General features: G+C 37.5%; 1 protein-coding gene across 1 annotated transcript in view; it reads right to left on the bottom strand.

Moving 5' to 3' along the window:
* Positions 1 to 2093: 2093 nt before the first annotated feature.
* Positions 2094 to 21357, bottom strand: part of ppp2r5eb (protein phosphatase 2, regulatory subunit B', epsilon isoform b) — a 175724-nt gene continuing 156460 nt past the window's right edge. The window contains exon 15 of the mRNA XM_069916245.1: positions 2094 to 2239. The gene's annotated coding sequence lies outside the window, so the exon portion shown is untranslated. The remainder of the gene's footprint in view (positions 2240 to 21357) is intronic.

The following is a 21357-nucleotide window of genomic DNA, read 5'->3' as shown; positions in this document are numbered from 1 at the left end:
ATTGAATATCCCAAGACTTTTTTGGAGAGTCACTGGATGAATCTATTTTGCAAGAGGAAATAGTGGTTACAATCTGGAAAGGGCCCTGGAACCAATGGGTTCCTGGTGAAATTTTTCTAATTATTTTCTCAATGGCTCACAGCTTACCTAAAAGTGGTGTTTGCTGATTCGTTTAACCAGGATAAACTTCCAGGCTCATTTAATGAGGCTTGTATATCTTTAATTCCAAAGAAAAGACTCAACTAAAAGTTCCTCTTATAGACCAATCTCCCTGTTGAATGTTGATGTCAAAATGTGGCTAAAATTTTAGCCAATAGGATGGAACACATTTTACCATCAGTTATTTCTGAAGATCAAATGGGGTTTATTAAAAGCCAATATTCCTATTTTAATATATGTTGTTAAATGAATATTATCTATTTGTCTTCCAGGAAAATTCTTTCATTGGATACTGAAAAAGCTTTTGATAGGATAAAATTGACATATCTGTTTACAACACTTGAAAATTTTAATTTTGGTTCTGATTTTATTACATGGGTTAAACTATTGTATTCAAGACCCTCTGCCACAATTCTTACTCATTTACAATAATCTTAACCTTTTGATCTGCAATGTGGCACTCATCAAAGATGAACAATTGCATTTCGTAAGGACATCTTGGGGATTATGGCAGAAAGAGATTGAACACAAGGTCTCTCTTTGTGCAAATGATCTCTTACTTTATATTTCAAATCCAACCACCACCCCTCCCCCATATGATGTCATTGTTTTCACAATTTAGTCAATTCTCAGGTTATAAATTGCATAAAAGCAAACTTCTTCCTTTGAATTCTTCTGCAGCAGTGTGTGGTGATTTTCCTTTTAAGGTTGTTAAAAATCAGTTTACCTACCTTCGTATTACAATTATAAAGAATCATAAACATAGTTTTAATGAGAATTATCTTAAACAAGTGAAACATTCCCTGGACCAATGGTCACCAGAATCTATAACTCTAGTTGGTCATATAAATTCTATTAAAATAATTATTTTGCCTGAATGTCATACCTTTGTCAATCTTTGTTCCTAAATCGTTTTTTGACTTCCTTGACTCAGCCATGTCATCTTACATATGGAAGGGTAAGCATCCTCGCCTTAATAAAGTTCTTCTTCAGAGATCTAAGAAAGATGATGGAATGGCTGTCCCTAACTTTACATTCTATAATTGAGCAGTCAATAGATGAAGTCCTACATTTTGGCCCTTCTTTCATAATCATTCTGACTACCCATTATGGGTATCAATGGAGCTGAATTCCTCCCCCCCCACCACCACCACGCACTGACAAATGTTCTTTGTTCTTCATTTCCATTCTCAACTAAGTTAATGGATATTCTAATTGTTAAATATTCTATGAGAATTTGGGTACAATTTAGAAAAAAATTTACATTTCATAATTTTTCTCTCTCAAGTCCAATCATATCAAATCACTTTTTTCAACCCTCTTTACTGAATGATATTTTTCAGAAATGGTACAGAGAGGGTATTCGAAGCTTTAAGGATCTGCTTATTGATGGATATTTTGCAACATTTGAACAGATTACTGCTAAATTTAACTTGCCCAAATCTCAATTTTTTAATAGATATTTGCAAATCCAGCATTTTCTTAAATCAGAAGTTTATAATTTTTCAAGAGAGTCTGAATCAAATTTTGTAGATTTAGGATTAATTCTATTATTTATGAGAAATTGTTATGCTTAAATCAGACTTCATTAGTTAAACTCAAAAATTCTTAGGAACAGGATTTAAATGTGACTATAATCGGATGTAGATTGGGATGCAATTTCTTAAATTGGTTAATACCTCTTCATTATGTGCTCATCATTATCTATTACAATTAAAAGTGATACATAGTGCACATTTGTCTAAAACTAAACTGTCTCACTTTTATTCCAATATGACTCCCTCGTGTGACATGTGTAAGAAGGAGAGAAGTGTCATAATTCATATGTTCTGGACTTGTCCTCATCTAGAAAAATACTGGAGAAAGATTTTCCATATTTTATCAAAAATTTTCAATATAGATTTAACACAGAATCCTTTGGTGTCCCTCTTCAGTACATCAGGAGGGAATGGTTCTTCTTTACCTTTGATTCAGAGTCGCACCGTTTATTTTGCCCCTCTTTGGCGAGGAGTGCGATTTTACTTAAATGGAAAGATGCTGCCCTCCCTACTCATGATCATTGGTTGCATGACATCATGTCCTGTTGGAACATGGAAAGGATTCATTATTCAATTAATAATTCAGATACAATATTCGAGAAGTTATGGGGTCATTTGCGACTATCTTACTTTATAATTTTACTCCAATATAATTAAATTGTTTGACTTGTATCTTTTCCATGTTCATTATATTATTTTTTTAAACCTTTGTTTTTCTTTTAATACCAGTCATATATAGCATCTGGCAATGCAGTTAGGTAAGGGGTTTGAGTTTTTATCCTTTATTATTTTCTTCTTTGTTTTTGGAGGTTTTTTTCTAAAAAAGGAATATACTATTTTGAATATGAATTATGGATATGATTTACAATTTATATATTTGATAGTGTTACACGGAATGTCTTATTTAGTTTGTGTATCATCTTATTGAATTGTACCCTTTTTGTTTGTCTAAGTTCATTATTAAAATCAATACAATTGCTTAAAACAAAAGGAATATGTCTACCTCTGCACCTGCTGCATTTTCTCCTTGTGCTTAACACTTTGCTTTAGGAAACTCCTGGTGCTCTGCTTATCCTTTTTCATCGCATTCACGGTTGCATCTATCCTGCGCAGCTCCCGATTCATTCCACCAGCTTCTAAATAAATGTTGAATCACTGTTTGAAGCATTTCCATGATCAGCTAGGTGGCTGGTGAGCTGCAGTGGTGTGGGAGGACTTATCTATGCTGATGAACTATTGTCTTCTCTTACTCAGACACTTCCGATACTATGTCGTACTTGCTCTTTCAAGAAGAAGAACCTTACAAGAATTTAACACATTCACTTCCCATTTCCGACCAACTGTGCACGTTGCATGCTGGGAAATTTAGTTCTTAGTCACATAATAACACAGCAGTCATACATTGAAATGTATGGATGGTCATTTAGTGGAAGAGACCTATTAAACTGACCAGGAACAGTCAGAGTTATTGCATTCAAAGCAAACTTATAACCTATGATGTCTTAATTTGTGTAAAACAGCCTTTCTCGTGCTGGAAATTAATTTTCAGGGGTGTGGGCTCTCAGATCTTTCCATCATATGAGAGTTTTTTAAATTAACGATATTAATTTGTTTTATTCTGTTATCTTTTTATTGCCATTTTCTGCCTTAATCATGTCTTTTGGACTGGCATTTAATTTATTCTAATTTGCATTTCGTGTTTTAACCCTCTATGCCTCAGTGAGGATTATTTTATCTGATTGGTTACAGATTGTTTGCTCTATTCATAGATCTAAAAAATGGGGTCGAGGGTTTCAAGCAACAGCACAGTTGGACTGTATTTTCATCTTGGCTGTTCAGAGACTCGTGCCATTGCAAACTCTGGCCACCAGTTGACACTGGCACATGTACATCTGCCAGAAGCAGATGATCTTCCAAACACCCCCTCGGGCCAATAGCGTTTTCCAGAATTATAATAAATACCACTCCTCACTCCACAACCATCTCTCTGGACACTAAACTAGGACAGAAGCTCTCACCTTGAGCTTCATGTGTACTGTCAGACTGGCAAAAAAGAATTTAGATTTCACTACCCAGAATGAGAAACAATGAGTGTCAGAGTTTGCTATCATTGCCCTCCAGAACTTGCTTTCTCCACCACCCCTCACCTGGCTTTTCCTTCTCCTAAGTCCCTCTACATCTTTCTCTCTAATCTTCCTGTCCTCCTCCCTTCTCTTCCACCCTCTCTCCACTTGATCTGAATACTTCACTTGGTCCCAACTTCCCATAATTCAACCATAAATTAAAGGATAGAAGCTTCTTCTTCAGGCAGAGAAGAATTTCCTTGACCCATGCAGAACTGATAATGCTGGACAACAATTTTCTTTCCCCCCAAACAGTTTGATTCCTGAAAAGAACAATGGGGGATTAATAAAGGTAACTTCAAGCAGAACACAAAGATAATTTCAGATTTGCTGCATCATGTAGGAAGTTGGAGAAGCATTAAATTATTTTTTTATTGAATTTAACATGTTTAATCACATAATGACGCTGAAACATTGCATTAGTTCAACGGACCTAAAAATGTTTTGCTGCTGATTTTCGTTTGTACTCAGCATCTGATGCCTCTCATGTCAGTGTCCAACAATAGTTGGGCAGCATTGATGGATTCCTGATACCACTTTTTCATGGTCGCAATATCCCGGTGAAAACTTTTACCACGTTCGTCACCAAGATCAGGAGGGAAGAAGTTCAAGCGTGAATGCAGAATTTTCAATGACATGCTGCATTTCATGGTTTTCTCTGCTTGAAGTCGTCTTAAAATATGTCAGGAAATCACAAAAATAGGTTATAACTAAAAAAAAGGGATGTGATACCAACATTTTAAGGTGATTTTTTTCATGATCAACAACCCAATACCCATAAAATACACCCAAATTCTTTGTTGTCCGGCAAAATGAACCCCACGTGAATTTTTTAAATAACCGTGAGTTTTTAAGGATGCCAAAAACAAGCTGCAAAGAGGAACAGTGTTAAACTAAATGATTTAGTTGATGAGAGAAAGAGGCTCATGTCAGGATTATCCATCTGAGATCAAGCAAGTCCCTGGAAGAGTACAAGGGATGTGGGAGCTCACTCAAGAAGAAAATTAGCAGGGAAAAATGGGGCTGTGAGATATCCCTGGAGATCATAAGTTCAAAGTGAGAGGGGAGAAGACAGAGATTTGAAAGGTAATTCCCCCCCCCCCCCCCACACAGTGTAGTCTAGACTGAGCTGCCCGAAGAGGTGATGCTGTAACAGCATTTATGAGGTATCTAGAAAAGTACTTGAACGATAAGACATAGACAGAAATGCAGGCTAGAGGATATAATATAGCATGGTTTGCATAAATTTGATGGGTCAAAGGGTCTGCTTTTATGCTGTACATCTCTGAAACTATGACATGAAGGAAGGAGTTGATGTAATGTTCAAGCATTTTACTTTCTTAGGAGAGGAAACAACTAAAAACTGAATTTGTTAAACTAATTTTTACAACTCGCTATTTTACATTACTTCAAATACTTTTTCTACCTTTTTATCTGAATAATGTTACTTCTTAGCCTTAAAAGATCAGCAACAAGGTTTATTATGGAAATGTACTTCAATTTAATTTTCAATCATGAATCAACGTTCTCCACACATTACTTATTTTCTGTGGAGGCATATTTTTGGTTTTTGAAAAAAACTGGGGATATTTTACAGGGCTTCACACTCAGTGGTTGCACTTGAACAGGCACCCCAGTCACATCGCACTGCCACAGGTAGGTGTTGAATGGGTCAATGTCTGGGAAATAGGTGATCAGTTTCACTGTGATCAACCTGGCATTGTAGTAGGTACAAATCTGATGGTATGTGTATGAGGACCAAAAGTATAGAACAACACTTACAAAATTCAGTAAAACCCCTGGTATACAGTACCTATAGGGATTGGTAGATGCCAGATAAGTGAGTTTTCCGGGTGCTTGACATTGTGTAAGCAGCAAAGTAGCTGCTGGCGGGGGGTGGGGGGAGCGGAGGGAAGAGGGGGCACCAATTTCAAAATTTCATGATTTTTTTTACCGGTTACTTGATGCTGCCAATTGCTTGAATTCCAGATAATGGAGATTTTACTCTTAATTTTAGAAATATTAGCAAGAATGATGTACAATATACATGCACCTTACTCCTGCTCCTCCAAGCCCCACACTTAAAGTCACGCTCTGTTGCAGTGGTTCTTTTCAAGGATGCTGGCTTGGCCACTTCTCACCAAAGGTATGTTGACAACAGGGTGCATGAGCCGCTTGCTATCAGGAGCCATATTTTATTGAGGATCCTGAAACAAGCATGAGGTGTCAAGTTTTCATATAAATGTCTTTTTTAAGGAGGAGTCACGTGATGGAGTAGTGGCCGGACGGTGAACTCCAGCCCTCTCCAGAAAAGTCGGAAAAAACAAAGGAAAACACAAAGGCACAGAAATAAAAGTTAAAGAAAAGTGAGTATAAAGGTGGAAAGAAGATGGCGACAAAAAAAGAAAAATCGAAATCAACGGTAAGAAGAGAGGAAGAGAAGACAACGGAGGAAGAAGGAGAAGACCTTACCTGTCCGAAGAGGCCCGCTGTGGAGAGAGAAGCCCGCTTCCTCAGGTCGGTAGATAGTGGACTACAAAAATGGCTCGCTGAGCCGAGTAAAAGTGCGCAACCGCGCATGCGCGAGGAGTCGCGCATGCGCGAGGAGCATGAAAAAAAACACACTGACGGGAGGGGTGACCAGCTGGGGAGTCGATCTCCACAGCCGGCAACGACAGCTGCAGAACATCTGCAGCAAGAAGAGAACACAGAAGACAATGGAAACAAGAAAGAAGAGAAGAAAAGGGCAACAAAGAAACAACAGATGGCCAACCCAGAGGAAGAAGAAGAGGAAGAGGAAGAGTACAGTGAAATAGAAGAAGAAAAGAAAGGCAAGATAAAGGATTTACTTTCTCTTATTAAAGGATACATGGAGTCATTTAAAGAATGGCAAACACAGGAATTTAATGATTTAAGAAGAAGAATAAACACAGAAGAGAAAATGAATAAAATAGATATGACCTTAACAGAAATGGGAAAGAAAATGGACAAGATGGAAGAGCGGGCAGTAGCAGTAGAAATGGAGGTAGAGGACTTAAAAAAGAAATTAGAGGAATCTAATAAAAAAGCTATAGAGACACAAGAACTGTTAGCTCAGAAAATAGATATAATGGAAAATTATAACAGAAGAAATAACATAAAGATAGTGGGCCTTAAGGAAGATGAAGAAGGCAAGAATATGAGGGAGTTTATAAAAGATTGGATCCCTAGGATCCTAGGATGTCCAGAACTACAGCAAGAAATGGAAATAGAAAGGGCACATAGAGGATTGGTCTTTAAACCACAACCACAACAAAAACCAAGATCTATTTTAGTAAAATTCCTAAGATATACTACATGAGAAAAGGTACTGGAGAAGACAATGGAAAAAGTAAGAGAGGGCAACAAGCCACTGGAGTATAAAGGGCAAAAAATCTTCATTTATCCAGATATAAGTTTTGAACTCCTAAAGAAGAGAAAGGAGTTCAATACAGCAAAGGCGATTTTATGGAAGAAAGGGTATAAATTTATACTAAAGCATCCAGCGGTATTGAAAATATTTATTCCAGGACAACAAAACAGACTATTCTTGGATCCAGAAGAAGCACGAAAATTTGCAGAACAATTACAAAATAGACGGAGGGATGAAGACGTGTAATGAGAGTAAAAATGATCACGATTGATATGTATGTGGGTAAAGAGGTACAAGAGTGTATAGGCATAATGTGCATACGTGAATGTATCTGTACTTAGAGGAAAATATAGATAGTATAGACAAGAATTAATAAGGGAAGGTAATGGAATAGAGAGAATAAGGAGGAAATTAAAAGAGTGACCTTTGTTACATATGAAAAGTGAAATCTTTTCTGGGGGGGGCTGGGTGGGGGGGAATAGCGGTCACTGCAAAATCAGTTGATGCTTGCGAGTGAATTCGCAAACCCAAATGGAGAGGGGAGATGTGGTTGTCCGACAAGGGATAAAGGACAACTCAGGAGGGGAAGGGGAGATTGGGGCTAAAGAAGTTTTAAATAGGAGAATAAGGAAAATGTTTGATGTTTTAGGAATGTTGTCTTATAAAGGGTTTAAAATAAGAAAACAGAAAAGGATAAGAAGGAAAGGTAATGATGGAGAAATGGAAAGGGAAGATAAACAAAGTATAAAATGGCTACGTTGAACTATATGACTTTAAATATTAATGGAATACATAACCAAATTAAAAGGAAGAAACTGCTAAATTTACTGAAAAAAGAAAAAATTGATATAGCATTTGTGCAAGAAACACATTTAACTGAATTGAAGCACAAGAAATTAAAGAGAGATTGGGTAGGACACATAACAGCAGCATCGTATAATTCAAAAGCAAGAGGAGTAGCTATATTAATTAGTAAAAATGTGCCATTTAAAATAGAAGAGGAAATAATAGATCCAGCAGGGAGATATGTAATGATAAAATGTCAGATATATTCGGAGTTTTGGAATCTACTCAATGTATATTCACCTAACGAAGAAGATCAAAAGTTTATGCAAGATATCTTTTTGAAGGTAGCAGATACGCAAGGGAACATATTAATAGGAGGGGATTTCAACCTGAATTTGGATTCAAATATGGATAAAACTGGGAAAAAAATTAAAAGAAAGAACAAAGTAACCAAATTTATAATTAAATCAATGCAAGAAATGCAACTTTTGGATATATGGAGGAAACAAAACCCAAAAGAAAAGGAATATTCATATTACTCGGCTAGACATAAAACATACTCAAGAATAGACCTATTTTTGTTATCAGCTAGTATGCAAGATAGAGTAAGAAAAACAGAATATAAAGCTAGAATACTATCGGACCATTCACCCTTAATATTGACAGTAAAGCTAGAGGACATCCCTCCAAGAATGTATAGATGGAGATTAAACCCCATGCTACTTAAAAGGCAGGATTTTAGAGAATTTATTGAAAAACAATTAAAAATGTATTTTGAAATAAATACGGAATCAGTGGAAGATAAGTTTATACTATGGGATGCAATGAAAGCATTCATTAGAGGGCAAATAATAAGTTATGTAACCAAGATGAAGAAGGACTATAATCAGGAAACAGAGCAGTTGGAAAGGGAAATAGTAAATATAGAAAAAAAAATAGCAATGAAGGAAGATACAACTAAAAGAAGAGAATTGGCGGATAAAAAAATAAAATATGAAACACTACAAACATATAAGGTAGAGAAGAATATAATGAAGACAAAACAGAAATATTATGAACTGGGTGAAAAAACGCACAAAATCCTAGCATGGCAGCTTAAGACAGAACAAGCTAAGAAAATAGTATTGGCATCAAGGAAAAAAGACAAACAAATTACATTTAATCCAAAAGAAATTAAGGAAAACTTTAGAGAATTCTATGAACAATTATACCGAACTGAAAACGAAGGGAAAGAAGGGAAAATAGATGAATTTTTGACTAAAATTGAACTACCAAAACTACAAATAGAGGAACAAAATAAATTAACAGAACCATTTGGAACAGTAGAAATACAAGAGATAATAAAAAAATTACCAAATAATAAGACACCAGGAGAGGATGGATTTCCAATAGAATTCTACAAAACATTTAAAGACTTATTAATTCCGCCCCTCCTGGATGTAATCAACCAGATTGACGAAACACAAAGCTTACCAGATTCATGTAAAACAGCAATAATTACAGTAATACTAAAACAAGGGAAAGATCCACTCTCACCAGCGTCATATAGACCAATATCTTTACTAAACACAGATTATAAGATAATAGCTAAACTATTAGCAAACAGATTAGCAGAGCAGGTACTGAAAATGGTAAATTTAGACCAAACTGGATTTATCAAAAAAAGACGCACAACAGACAATATTTGTAAATTTATTAACTTAATTCATGCAGTAGAAGGAAATAAAGCACCTACAGTAGCAGTTGCTTTAGACGCAGAGAAGGCCTTTGACAGAGTAGAATGGAATTATTTGTTCAAAGTATTGCAAAAATTCAGTTTACCGGAGAAGTATATTAATTGGATTAAAGCATTATATAAAGGACCGTTAGCGAAAGTGACAGTAAATGACATGTATCAAAGCAATTTAACTTAAGCAGGTCAACGCGGCAGGGATGCCCACTATCACCTTTATTGTTTGCGTTAGCTATAGAACCACTAGCAGAATTGATAAGAATAGATAATAATATAAAAGGAATAAAAATAAAAGACAAGGAATATAAAATCAGTCTATTTGCGGATGATGTTATAGTGTACTTAACAGAACCAGAACTATCAATAAAAGAATTATATAAGAAATTGAAGGAATATGGAGAAGTGTCGGGTTACAAGATAAACGTAAATAAAAGTGAAGCAATGCCTATGAATAATGCGGATTTCTCAAAATTTAAGAAGGTATCTCCATTTAGATGGCAAATGCAGGCAATAAGATACCTAGGTGTACAAATAAACAAAAATCTCAGCCAATTATATAAACTCAATTATTATCCACTAATGAAAAAATTACAGGACAATTTAGAGCATTGGAAAGATTTACCACTAACACTAATAGGAAGGATAAACTGTATTAAAATGAACATTTTTCCAAGGATATTATACTTATTTCAGGCATTGCCAATACAACTGACAGAAAAATTCTTCAAAGAGTTAAAGAAAATAATAAGGAAATTTTTATGGAGAGGGGGGAAACCGAGGATAGCACTAGATAAATTAACAGAATGGTATAAACAAGGAGGCTTACAATTGCCAAACTTTAAAAATTATTATAGAGCCAATGTCTTTTTTAAGCAGAACTTTGAGCGACAATGGGCACTTTAACCAATGTGATCATGTATTCCTGCATGTATACACTATATTCCATTCTTCCTAAATTGTTCCTGAAAGGCCCTCTCCCAACTGAACAGGTTGAGCCTTTAAAGTTGCCATCTCTTTTCAGGAAAGGGTCTCATGAAAGTTCAAGAAATTTAAAGTAAAAGAGGACCCTGAACTGGGGATTAAGGTAAAAGAAAGATGTAGGAAAGAGGTAAGAGGTGAAATCACATCTCAAGAGTTGGAGCATTTAAACAACAGGATTTTACTCTTAAAATTTTATTTCATTGCTTTTACTCACCCCTTCTGTTGTGAAGATGCTAATCCTTTCTGGGGTATGGATCTATGCATCTCAAAGCCCCTCTGGCATATCACAGAGTTCTCCAAGCATAGCACTGCACCTGCCTTTGCTTTAGATATGTACAGATTCTAGTTCCACTCCAAAAACCAGACCTCACCACTGTACTAGAATGAATGCTATCCCAGTTCAAGTTACATAATTGAATGTAAAGTCTTTGGATGTCCTGACATTATGAAAAACAGTATTTAAGCACAAAACTTCCTTTCATGGCCATCTACTGAACTATTGAGAATCACAGTCAAACACAAAAATGCTGGAGGAGCTCAGCTGGTCTCACAACGTCCAGAGGAGGGAACGATATATTACTGATGTTTCAGGCCTGACCTCTTCTTCCAGTTTTGACTTCAATCACAACGTCTACAGACTTTTGTGTTTCACTCTGTCGAGAATCTCAGTCAACTTTGACCTTGCCCATACTCCAGCAAATGTGCATTCTTGTATGGAATTCCAGGGTAGTGAAACTGACTGTTCAAGAGGCAATCAAGAAGTGGTCTTACTGAAAACAAACATCCTGATCTCTATGGTCCACTGGCTGGAACATCATTGAGCAAATTAAATAATTGCATAGTGATAGAAGGGAGGCATGGTTAGTGTAGCGTTAGCACAACACAGTTACAGCGCCAGTGACCGGGGTTCAAGTCTGGCACTGTCTGCAAGGACAGATGGGTCTGTGTGGGTTTTTTGGGTGCTCCAGTTTCCTCCTACCCTTCAAAATGTAGTTCAATTGGGTGCAATTGGGTGGCACAGGCTCATGGGCCAAAAGACCTGTTACTGTGCTGTCTGGCTAAATTTAAATGTGAAATTTAGAACTATTTGATATACAATTGAACAGAAGCTATTTGTGAACTGTTTGCCTCTTTATGATCTGCTCTATTATAATTCCTAGGTGATTTATAGCACTTTAAGATGATAGTGGTAAAAATGAACACTACAGTTTGATAGTTTAACATCAAACATCGAACACCTTTCTAGACTGAGCATAAATTTTAACACACAGGGGATCTATAATTGTATTGGACAGTCAATGATGGTGTCTTCTTTCTTCAGCAAAAAACACCAACAGCTTTGGCTGAGCACGACCTTAAACCTAAGGAGATGGAGGGAGAACCGTGATATAGCAACACCAAACCCAGAACAGAATTTCCCTTGCAGTCGCGGAGGCCTGGCATTTCTGTCCCACATTGGGCTCGTCAGCCAGCAGCAAGCCTGCAGCAGACGTGGACAGCCCCCTTCCTAAATCTTCGTTTGTGAAGCCAAGTCATGACTGAGCCTGTGCCTTTTGAAGGTTCAACATTAAAAGCAAGCCAGGGAGCTAATTGCATCCTCTTTGAACTGTAAGCTTGTAATACAGAGCAAAGTGGCTCTTTTGCAGCCCTGTAGTTTGAGTGCTGAGCCAAATTCTTTCCATCTATGTTTCCGATTATCTCCCTTCCCTTCCATTTTCATTCTTTCTAGTAAAATATTAAAGTAAAACTGAACTATTAAATATCACTTGTTCCCCATAAAAGTTTGTTTAAAAAAAAAGACAAAGTAGATTTTTTCTTTATAAAATCAAAATGTTGCAAACGAGAGAAGCATTACTTACCTGTGACTGCACATCTTTTGATCTTGACTTAATTTTTTCATGTCTCTTTTCAAATAGTCTCTTCAAATTATTATTCAGTATAAAACAATCATCTTCTTTAACATGTCGTCAAAGAAATGTCAAGCTTCTAACTTTTCGGAAGAAAAAGAAAAATATTTTCTGCTTCAGCGCCTCCCTGATGCTATATATCTCATTGCAAGTTCCAAAGCCCTTGCACTTTGAGAAAGCAGCTGTCATTCAGCATTAGTACAGTGCAGTCCCTCCCTCCATCCTGCCAGAGGTGTCAGCTAACTCTAATCAATAGATTCTGGACTTGTGGTGTTGCAGCCAAAGTCAAAATCAAGATAGGACAGTTGCACCAAGATAACATTTAACATATAATGATTACGCAGCAGAGAACTTCTGGAAGTACAGATTTGGAGTGAAAAGAGTTATATCAAGTACAGTTATATCATGTTAAATGTAATTTAAAAGTCATGTTTGCATAAAGGAAGATTTGTTACGAGTCATTAGTAACTAAAATAGTCCAGAGGCAATGTTAGGGATCCAGTAACATTTATTTTCATGAAATTACTGTAAATTCCTATCCTAATCAAAGTGAATGCGGTATGCAAAAGCTTTGCCATGTATCAAATATGAATGTCTTTAGAGGTTCAGTAAGGTGGAAAGGATCGTTAACTATTTAAGTTTGGATAAAGCTTTATGGGCATTTCTATTCTTTCCTTGTGTAGAATTAGGCAGCTTGAAAAAGTCATTTGAAATTGAGAGATATTGTCAATCATTAAACCTTTTTCATCCAAAAAGAAATTAGAATGGGAACAGTCCCAGTTTACAAAACAGCATGAAGCATTAATAATATAAACATTGCACTGGAGCCATGGGTAAAGAACTACAGAAAAGTAAATCAGCTTTTAACTAAAACAATCTTTTCAGGTTACAATAGAGGCTGAGAGGATTCCTGAAACCGAATCCCAACAAAGGATCTTGATCAGGACTGTTTAAAAGTAGTGATGGGGTACAGTGAGGACCGGTGTACCCAAGTGCAGGGAAGGGAGAGAAGAAGCATGAAGTATGAGACAAGCAGGAATATGCTTAGTTTGTGCAGGCATCAAAAGTGTCTACAGATGCCCCTTCAAATGTGGTCAAGTTGAAATTCCTGCCCCTATCCCAACTTTGTATCCATTGATCCCTCAAACTCAAATTGACAAATAAGTTAAATTGGCTTTTCCAGAACAGAAGTTTGGACTTATCTACATTTTGGGTGTTCATTTGGCACTTAGCTGTGTGGGATCCCATGACTGCTGGTCAGGAAAACAAAAATGTCCTTCACTCTCTCATTATGAGCAGGGCAATCCCAGACAAGCCCATTTCTTCCTGCATGTTGTATTGTATAGAAAGAGATAATGCTGGACAACAATAATTTTGCTTCCTGAACACTTTTGAGTGTATTTTAAGGATTTTGGGCTCCTGATCACGAAAATGACTAACATTTTCCTATTGTGTACTTTTTAAAAAAAGATATAAACTATTTTTGTGATTTCCCATCATATTTTAAGTCTATTTCAAGCATATAAAATTATGAAGTGCAACAAGTCCTTGAAAATTCATTTTCTGCATTTGCATCTGGACTTCTTTCTTAAAGATCTTGGTGCAGTCATGGTGGAAAGTTATACCAGGACATTGTGACCATAGAAAAGTGGTATCAGAGCAAATTGAATCTATTGATGCTGGATGACTATTGTTGGAAATTGACATAAGAGGCATCAGATGCTGAGTACAAACAAAAATCAGTGGCAAAACATTTTTAGGTTTGAACTAATGCAATGTGTCAGCATCGTTCTAAATTCAATAAAAATAATTTAATGTTTCTCCAACTTACTATAGTATTCAGCAAATCTAAAATTATCTTTGAGCTCTGTTTGAAGTTGTCTATCATAATCCTCTTTTTTTTCCAGTATAATCAAGCCCTTTGTTTTGCATTGGTCAAATAAGTCTGATCTGTGGAAGGCATTTAGATAGGATTCAGTAACAGAAACATGATGCTGTTTTACATATGAAAAAAAATCATAACTTATGCATGGTGTTTAAATTCATCTGTAGTCACTTGTTGGCATGAAGAATGGAGCTTCAGTTAAATGACTGAGTTCAATTTTTCTCATGATATTGAAAATCAGGTTACATTTTAATACAAAATTCTTCCTCTCTTTGTCTAAAGCAAGCACCATAGCAACTTATACTGATACAGTTTCTTTAGTGGTGAAAAAAATTATTTCCATGCAATCTTAACAATCCTATCATTCCCTTCACATTCAGCCAAGTGGGAGTTAACTCAGACAGTAGCCCACCCACAAATGTTGTTATGGAAACAATCATTCATTCCTATTAATTTACAAATTCTGCTGAATAAGACTGTCACTGAAAGCAAGGAAATATTTAATCCTTCAAAATTATTTCACTTTGGAAATCAGGTAATTTAAATTTTTTTTTTAAACAGTTCAAAAAGTTCTAGTACTGCTTAGAAATACATATCAAAATGCATCCAAAACAAGTTAGAAGGATTCTACTGCCAGCTCTCGTCCATTAGTACAACAGAGTTGGTACTGTGCAATTGCTCCTTCTGTCCAATAACCTATGGGTCACCCTTGGGCAAGGTGTAGTACCTGTTTAGCCTCCCACGTGAAGGCATGGATTGCAGGTGGTGGATGGTTTTTACAAGCAGATACTACAAATTTGAATTTGTGGTTATTAAAAAGAAATGCTAGGCTGCTGATCAATGGCCAGGATTATCTGCCCAGTACTGACACTGCAACTGAAGGAGGCAACGGGAAACCACAAAAGTATTTTTCCCTTGTATAATCATGAACTCAACATCGACTACAGTCTCAGCTCGAAGATGGAGCCTTCACTGAAGGAGAACAGTGGAGGGAACATCTACAATTCAGTGAGATTGTGACAGATGGAGACATGATCGTCCGCGCCGAATATAAGATACTTGAATGAATGTCAATGGTACAGACTTTTTTTGCAGTCCATTTATTTAAAATGCAGTCCTTCAAATTCTTAGTATGTAATGTCAGGTAGGTTACAAGAAGTTGAATAGAAACCAGAGAAAATGTGAGTGCCAATTGCCTAAACTGACTAAGTATAATTCTATGGGATTAAACTTCCAAGCTCTCCAGAGAAAATGACAATAAACCGATAGAATTTCCAATAGAGTGGGAATTTCCTGGCTTGTTTAAAAGTAGGAGATTTTTTTCCTTTAATATTTTAACATTTATTGTTTGATTTTTAGCCACTCTGGAAATGCTACTGAAAAATGTTAGTTTTTGACAAGGTTGAATGAATTTGTTGGTTTTCAAAATTTATTTCATTCATCATGTTGGATAAATTGTTCTGGAAACCCAGTGTGATGGAAAGGTTTGTCAATAAATCATTCCTTGAACTATGCTCCCTGACATGCAAGTTAAACTTGCCCTCAAGAGGGAAGAAAATACAGTATTTGAGTAAATCCAGCTCTAAATGAATAAATCTTACCTCTTTATCCTCTTTAGAAATTATCTTTTATATTTATGAATTTTTGCACTTTTTATGATCTCAAGACCAATATGCTTCTTCACCAATAAAGTATGGTCATTATTTAGGCACCATGGCTCATCAAACTGCAACAAGCAACATTGAAAGAATCAGATCATGTGATTGTGTCAGTCTGTATTTTGTTTTCAGATCTCTGGGGTGGTTTGTTTTGAGTTCAACCTTACAGCTGAGAGGTAAAGCTCTTCATAATCAGGTCATGGCTGTTATATTTACTACACTATCAGAAATAGACAGTAGAATTGACTGGCTTTAGGATTAATGCTGATTATCATTGTTCGTTTGGCCTCCGTCGGTCGTGACCAACCACGGGTATTGTGCCTCTGGTAGTCACTGGTTTGTTTAGCACCGTCAAATGTGGCTATGGAGGCCATTCCTAGAATGGCAGGCTTTGCCACAGTTGCTGCAAATATCTTCTTTGGCTTGGCTTTGCGGATGAAGATTTATGGAGGGGTAATGTCCACGTCAGCTGCAGGCTTGTTTGTGGCTGACAAGTCCGATGTGGGACAGGCAGACACGGTTGCAGCGGTTGCAAGGGAAAATTGGTTGGTTGGGGTTGGGTTTTTCCTCCTTTGTCTTTTGTCAGTGAGGTGGGCTCTGCGGTCTTCGTCAAAGGAGGTTGCTGCCCACCGAACTGTGAGGTGCCAAGATGCACGGTTTGAGGCAGTATCAGCCCACTGGCGGTGGTCAATGTGGCAGGCACCAAGAGATTTCTTTAGGCAGTCCTTGTACCTCTTCTTTGGTGCACCTCTGTCATGGTGGCCAGTGGAGAGCTCGCCATATAACACGATCTTGGGAAGGTGACGGTCCTCCATTCTGGAGACGTGACCTACCCAGCGCAAATATAGGGCATGTTGAATTGTCGTCCACTGTACATTATCATCGTTAATTAAATAATTCTACAATGGCTATTTTATACTAACATTGAGTTAGGAAGTTAAATTCAATCTCAATTCATTTTCCAGTGAGTGATTCTCCTCATCAGTCAGATTGTTCAGTCACAATTACCTTCTGTCGTCCCACTTTACAATGACTGAGGTTACTACTTATGTTGACACCTGCTTCTGATTTACTTCTTCACCTTTTGTGAAAGAGCTGATCCCACATTGGATATTTTTGTAGACATCCCAATTTAGACTGGAAACTATTGGTGGAGTGAACTGTCACATAAACCATTGTAACATGAAGCATTTTCACCATTGTGAAATATTGCCAGCAGCTTGAAACAAAACATCACCAATCAGATGAGTGCTGAAAAAGTTTGTCACAGATACAAGATTAAACATCTATTTCAGGACTATAACTTTAAATTTTGTTCAGTCTATCGTTTGAGAGGATTTTGAGCTATTAATAAGCCGCAAAGAGCTGTTCCATTTCCTCTGCTGTGCAGATGTAGACCAGGATGTGTTAATGAATGCATGAATGCATGAAACCATTCCGTAACTAAATGATGTAAAGTATCTCTTATAGATAGCATTTCTGTGGAATTTATAATTAGCAAATTTCTAACAACCTTGAAAATCTGTCATTTATTTCAGTGTTTTCCTGTTTAAGTATTATTAGACATCTTTAACAGTTGGTATTTCATTTTCATTACTAAATCTCCAATATAAAATGCTACAATTGAAACTGTTTCTGCCCTTCACATAACATTTACTGATTTATTTTTAATTTTTATTTTAAATACAAAAATTTACCATACATTTGGGCAAAAAAGTTGAGTCTTAAAACCCTCAAAATCACTCCAAAAAAAATGGGGGTCAACTTATATGCGAGATATGCTTTTGAGACCTTAAATTCACCCAAAAAAATGATGTCAATTCAGCATATAAAACCGATGTTGGAAGCATCCCCCACCCAACCCCCCCACCCCGACACCTCCCCACCACAAGGTGCCATTATAACCATTCCTACCTAGGACCCTGAGGTCGCCGTCACCGCTCCTGTCTGGTAGGCCGATGTTCTTGCTCCTGCCAGGAGCACAATGTCACTGCCCCAGCTCCGTGGGCCATCGCCGCTGCTGCCTGGTAGGCTGAGGTTTCTGCTCCCTCCAGGAGCATGTTATTGCTGCTGCTACTTGGTAGGCCAAGGTTATCTTTTACTAACTTAATTCATATCTTTGTTACTTGTGATTGGGTGTTTTTAAAAATTTTGGGTTGTTCCTGGAAGGACAGCCTGAAAAATAGGGGTCGACTTATACGCCAGATATACCATAAAACCATTAAAATGAGGCTTATAAAAGCAGTTGATCTATCTACCGGTTGACTTATATGCTAAAATATACAGTAATAATCTTATATTCTGCAAATTTTTAATCACACATGATGTGCAGTTTCCACCATTGTAAGTAGGAACAATAAAACCAATTGGCTTGTTATATAATTAACAATAAATGTCATTATGTTAAAATAAAAAATATATATTTTAAATGTGATTTTTGTTTTTAATCTCTGCAGGATAAAATTAGGGACAGAGGTTGGATAGTTGTCATTTTGAAGGGCTTTATGCATGGGGTTATTGGTGCCTCCATACCAGATCACGATGCAGCCAATCAGCACATTTTCCACCACACATCTGTAGAAATCTGCCAGGGTTTCTGATGTCATAGCAAACCTCTGCAAACTCCTGAGGAAGTAGAGGCACTGATGTGGTTTCTAACAATGCCATTTGTATGTTCAGGAAAGATCCTCCAACACAGTGTTTGCTTGTATTTCTTTATTTGTTTACATGTGTACATTTTATATAGTTTTATATAGTTTGGTGCATGATGCTGAAACAAGCCATGAAAGACCTCAGCAATGAAGGCGCTGTTTACATCCGGTACCGCACAGATGGCAGTCTCTTCAATCTGAGGCGCCTGCAAGCTCATGCCAAGACACAAGAGCAACTTGTCCGTGAACTACTCTTTGCAGACGATGCCGCTTTAGTTGCCCATTCAGAGCCAGCTCTTCAGCCCTTGACGTCCTGTTTTGCAGAAACTGCCAAAATGTTTGGCCTGGAAGTCAGCCTGAAGAAAACTGAGGTCCTCCATCAGCCAGCTCCCCACCATGACTACCAGCCCCCCAACATCTCCATCGGGCACACAAAACTCAAAATGGTCAACCAGTTTACCTACCTCGGCTGCACCATTTCATCTGATGCAAGGATCGACAACGAGATAGACAAAAGACTCGCCAAGGCAAATAACGCCTTTGGAAGATTACACAAAGAGTCTGGAAAAACAACCAACTGAAAAACCTCACAAAGATTAGCGTATACAGAGCCATTGTCATACCCACACTCCTGTTCGGCTCCGAATCATGGGTCCTTTACCAGCATCACCTACGGCTCCTAGAACGCTTCCACCAGCGTTGTCTCCGCTCCATCCTCAATATTCATTGGAGTGACTTCATCTCCAACATCGAAGTACTCGAGATGGCAGAGGCCGACAGCATCGAATCCATGCTGCTGAAGATCCAACTGCGCTGGGTAGGTCACGTCTCCAGAATGAAGGACCATCGCCTTCCCAAGATCGTGTTATATGGCGAGCTCTCCACTGGCCACCGAGACAGAGGTGCACCAAAGAAGAGGTACAAGGACTGCCTAAAGAAAGCTCTTGGTGCCTGCCACATTGACCACCGCCAGTGGGCTGATATCACCTCAAACTGTGTATCTTGGCGCCTCACCGTTCGGCGGGCAGCAACCTCCTTTCAAGAAGACTGCAGAGCCCACCTCACTGTCAAAAGACAAAGGAGGAAAAACCCAACACCCAAACCCAACCCGCCAATTTTCCCTTGCCACCGCTGCAACTATGTCTGCCTGTCCAGCATCGGACTTGTCAGCCACAAACGAGCCTGCAGCTGACGTGGACTTTACCCCTCCATAAATCTTCATCCGCGAAGCCAAGCCAAAGAAAGAAAGAAAAGATGGTGCTACCAAGTGGTAATTCTGCCTCGTCCACAGGAAAAGGAATCTCAGGGTTGTATGTGATGTCATGTAGTGCTCTGACAATAAATATGAACCATCTCCAATTCTCAATACTAGAATCACGTTTAAAAATATGATCAAGTCTTAGTGGGTGATGAAGTTTAGCTCTTTCTATTTGGCTAACAGAAAATTAAGCCATCAGCATGGATTAAATAGATGAGAAAAGCTCACCAGGTTTTGAACTGGTCATTATACAAGATTATGGGCAGAGAGATTTTGCTTTAGAAAGAATCAATAATCAGAATTGAAGATTCAATAAGAGGCCTTGAGTGGGGCATAGACTAGTCAGGGAGAGGAATTAGGGAGTCTGATGAAAAGTCTTTGACTTAAAATGGAAGCACCATTATTATGACCACAAACACTTCCAGCATGTTCAGATTTTATTTCATATTTCCATTCTGTTTTAAGTTTCAATTAATTCTATCTATTTCTTAAAAGCCAAAGACTTGCAATTCACTCCAATAATGTGGAACATAGAGAAAAGAATTTGCTCTTTAGTAGTAATTGTTACAAGACCTTGTCGGTCTTTTAGCCCACTTATTCAAACATATTCCAAACTTTAGTAGCGAGCAGAGATTGATTGAATTTTGAATTCAGGTCTTCATGTATTTATGTGGATCCATTTGCTGGTCAACCTCAAGTCACATGCACAGAATTGCATCTCCTGTTCTGCTGCCACTGTGGAAGTCCACAATAACCATATTGGGTGTCAGGAGAAAAACTTACCTTTTCTCAGCTTTGGCAAAGCAGTAATAAATATGACAGTTCGAAAGGGTCAGTTTTTGTCTGTCAGCAACCTTGATGGTTATTGTTGACTGTCCTGACTAAATTTTTCACATCGTTAGAAGTTACGTTGCTGATTCCAGGTCCTAAGTCATGAAATAAATTATGAGCAGCAGAGATCACTGAACTAATCTTTGCAGGGTCTCAGTTCCCAACTTCTATTACTGTTAATCTTTTATCCCAAATGTTCTGCTTTGTGCCTTTCCACCAGCCATAATGAATCTATTGCACATATTCTTTACTCTATAATGTGGTACAAAACTAAGTCCACAATATCTGCAATGCAGTCTTCATATAACAGTAGTGTTGGACAACAATTTAAACTTTTGCATTATAAGGGTAGCTGGACCAGAACTCGGATTCTGACAAAGTGAGAAGGAGCAGAGTCCTTTTCAGTTAATACTGGATGGTGTATGGGTTACATCGAGCCCCTGCTCCACTGACTGAA

Source organism: Narcine bancroftii, chromosome 2, assembly GCF_036971445.1.
Source record: "Narcine bancroftii isolate sNarBan1 chromosome 2, sNarBan1.hap1, whole genome shotgun sequence".
In the NCBI taxonomy this organism is placed as follows: Eukaryota; Metazoa; Chordata; class Chondrichthyes; order Torpediniformes; family Narcinidae; genus Narcine; species Narcine bancroftii.
The sequence above is the reverse complement of the archived record's forward strand: the minus strand, read 5'-3'. Positions and strand labels throughout refer to the sequence as shown.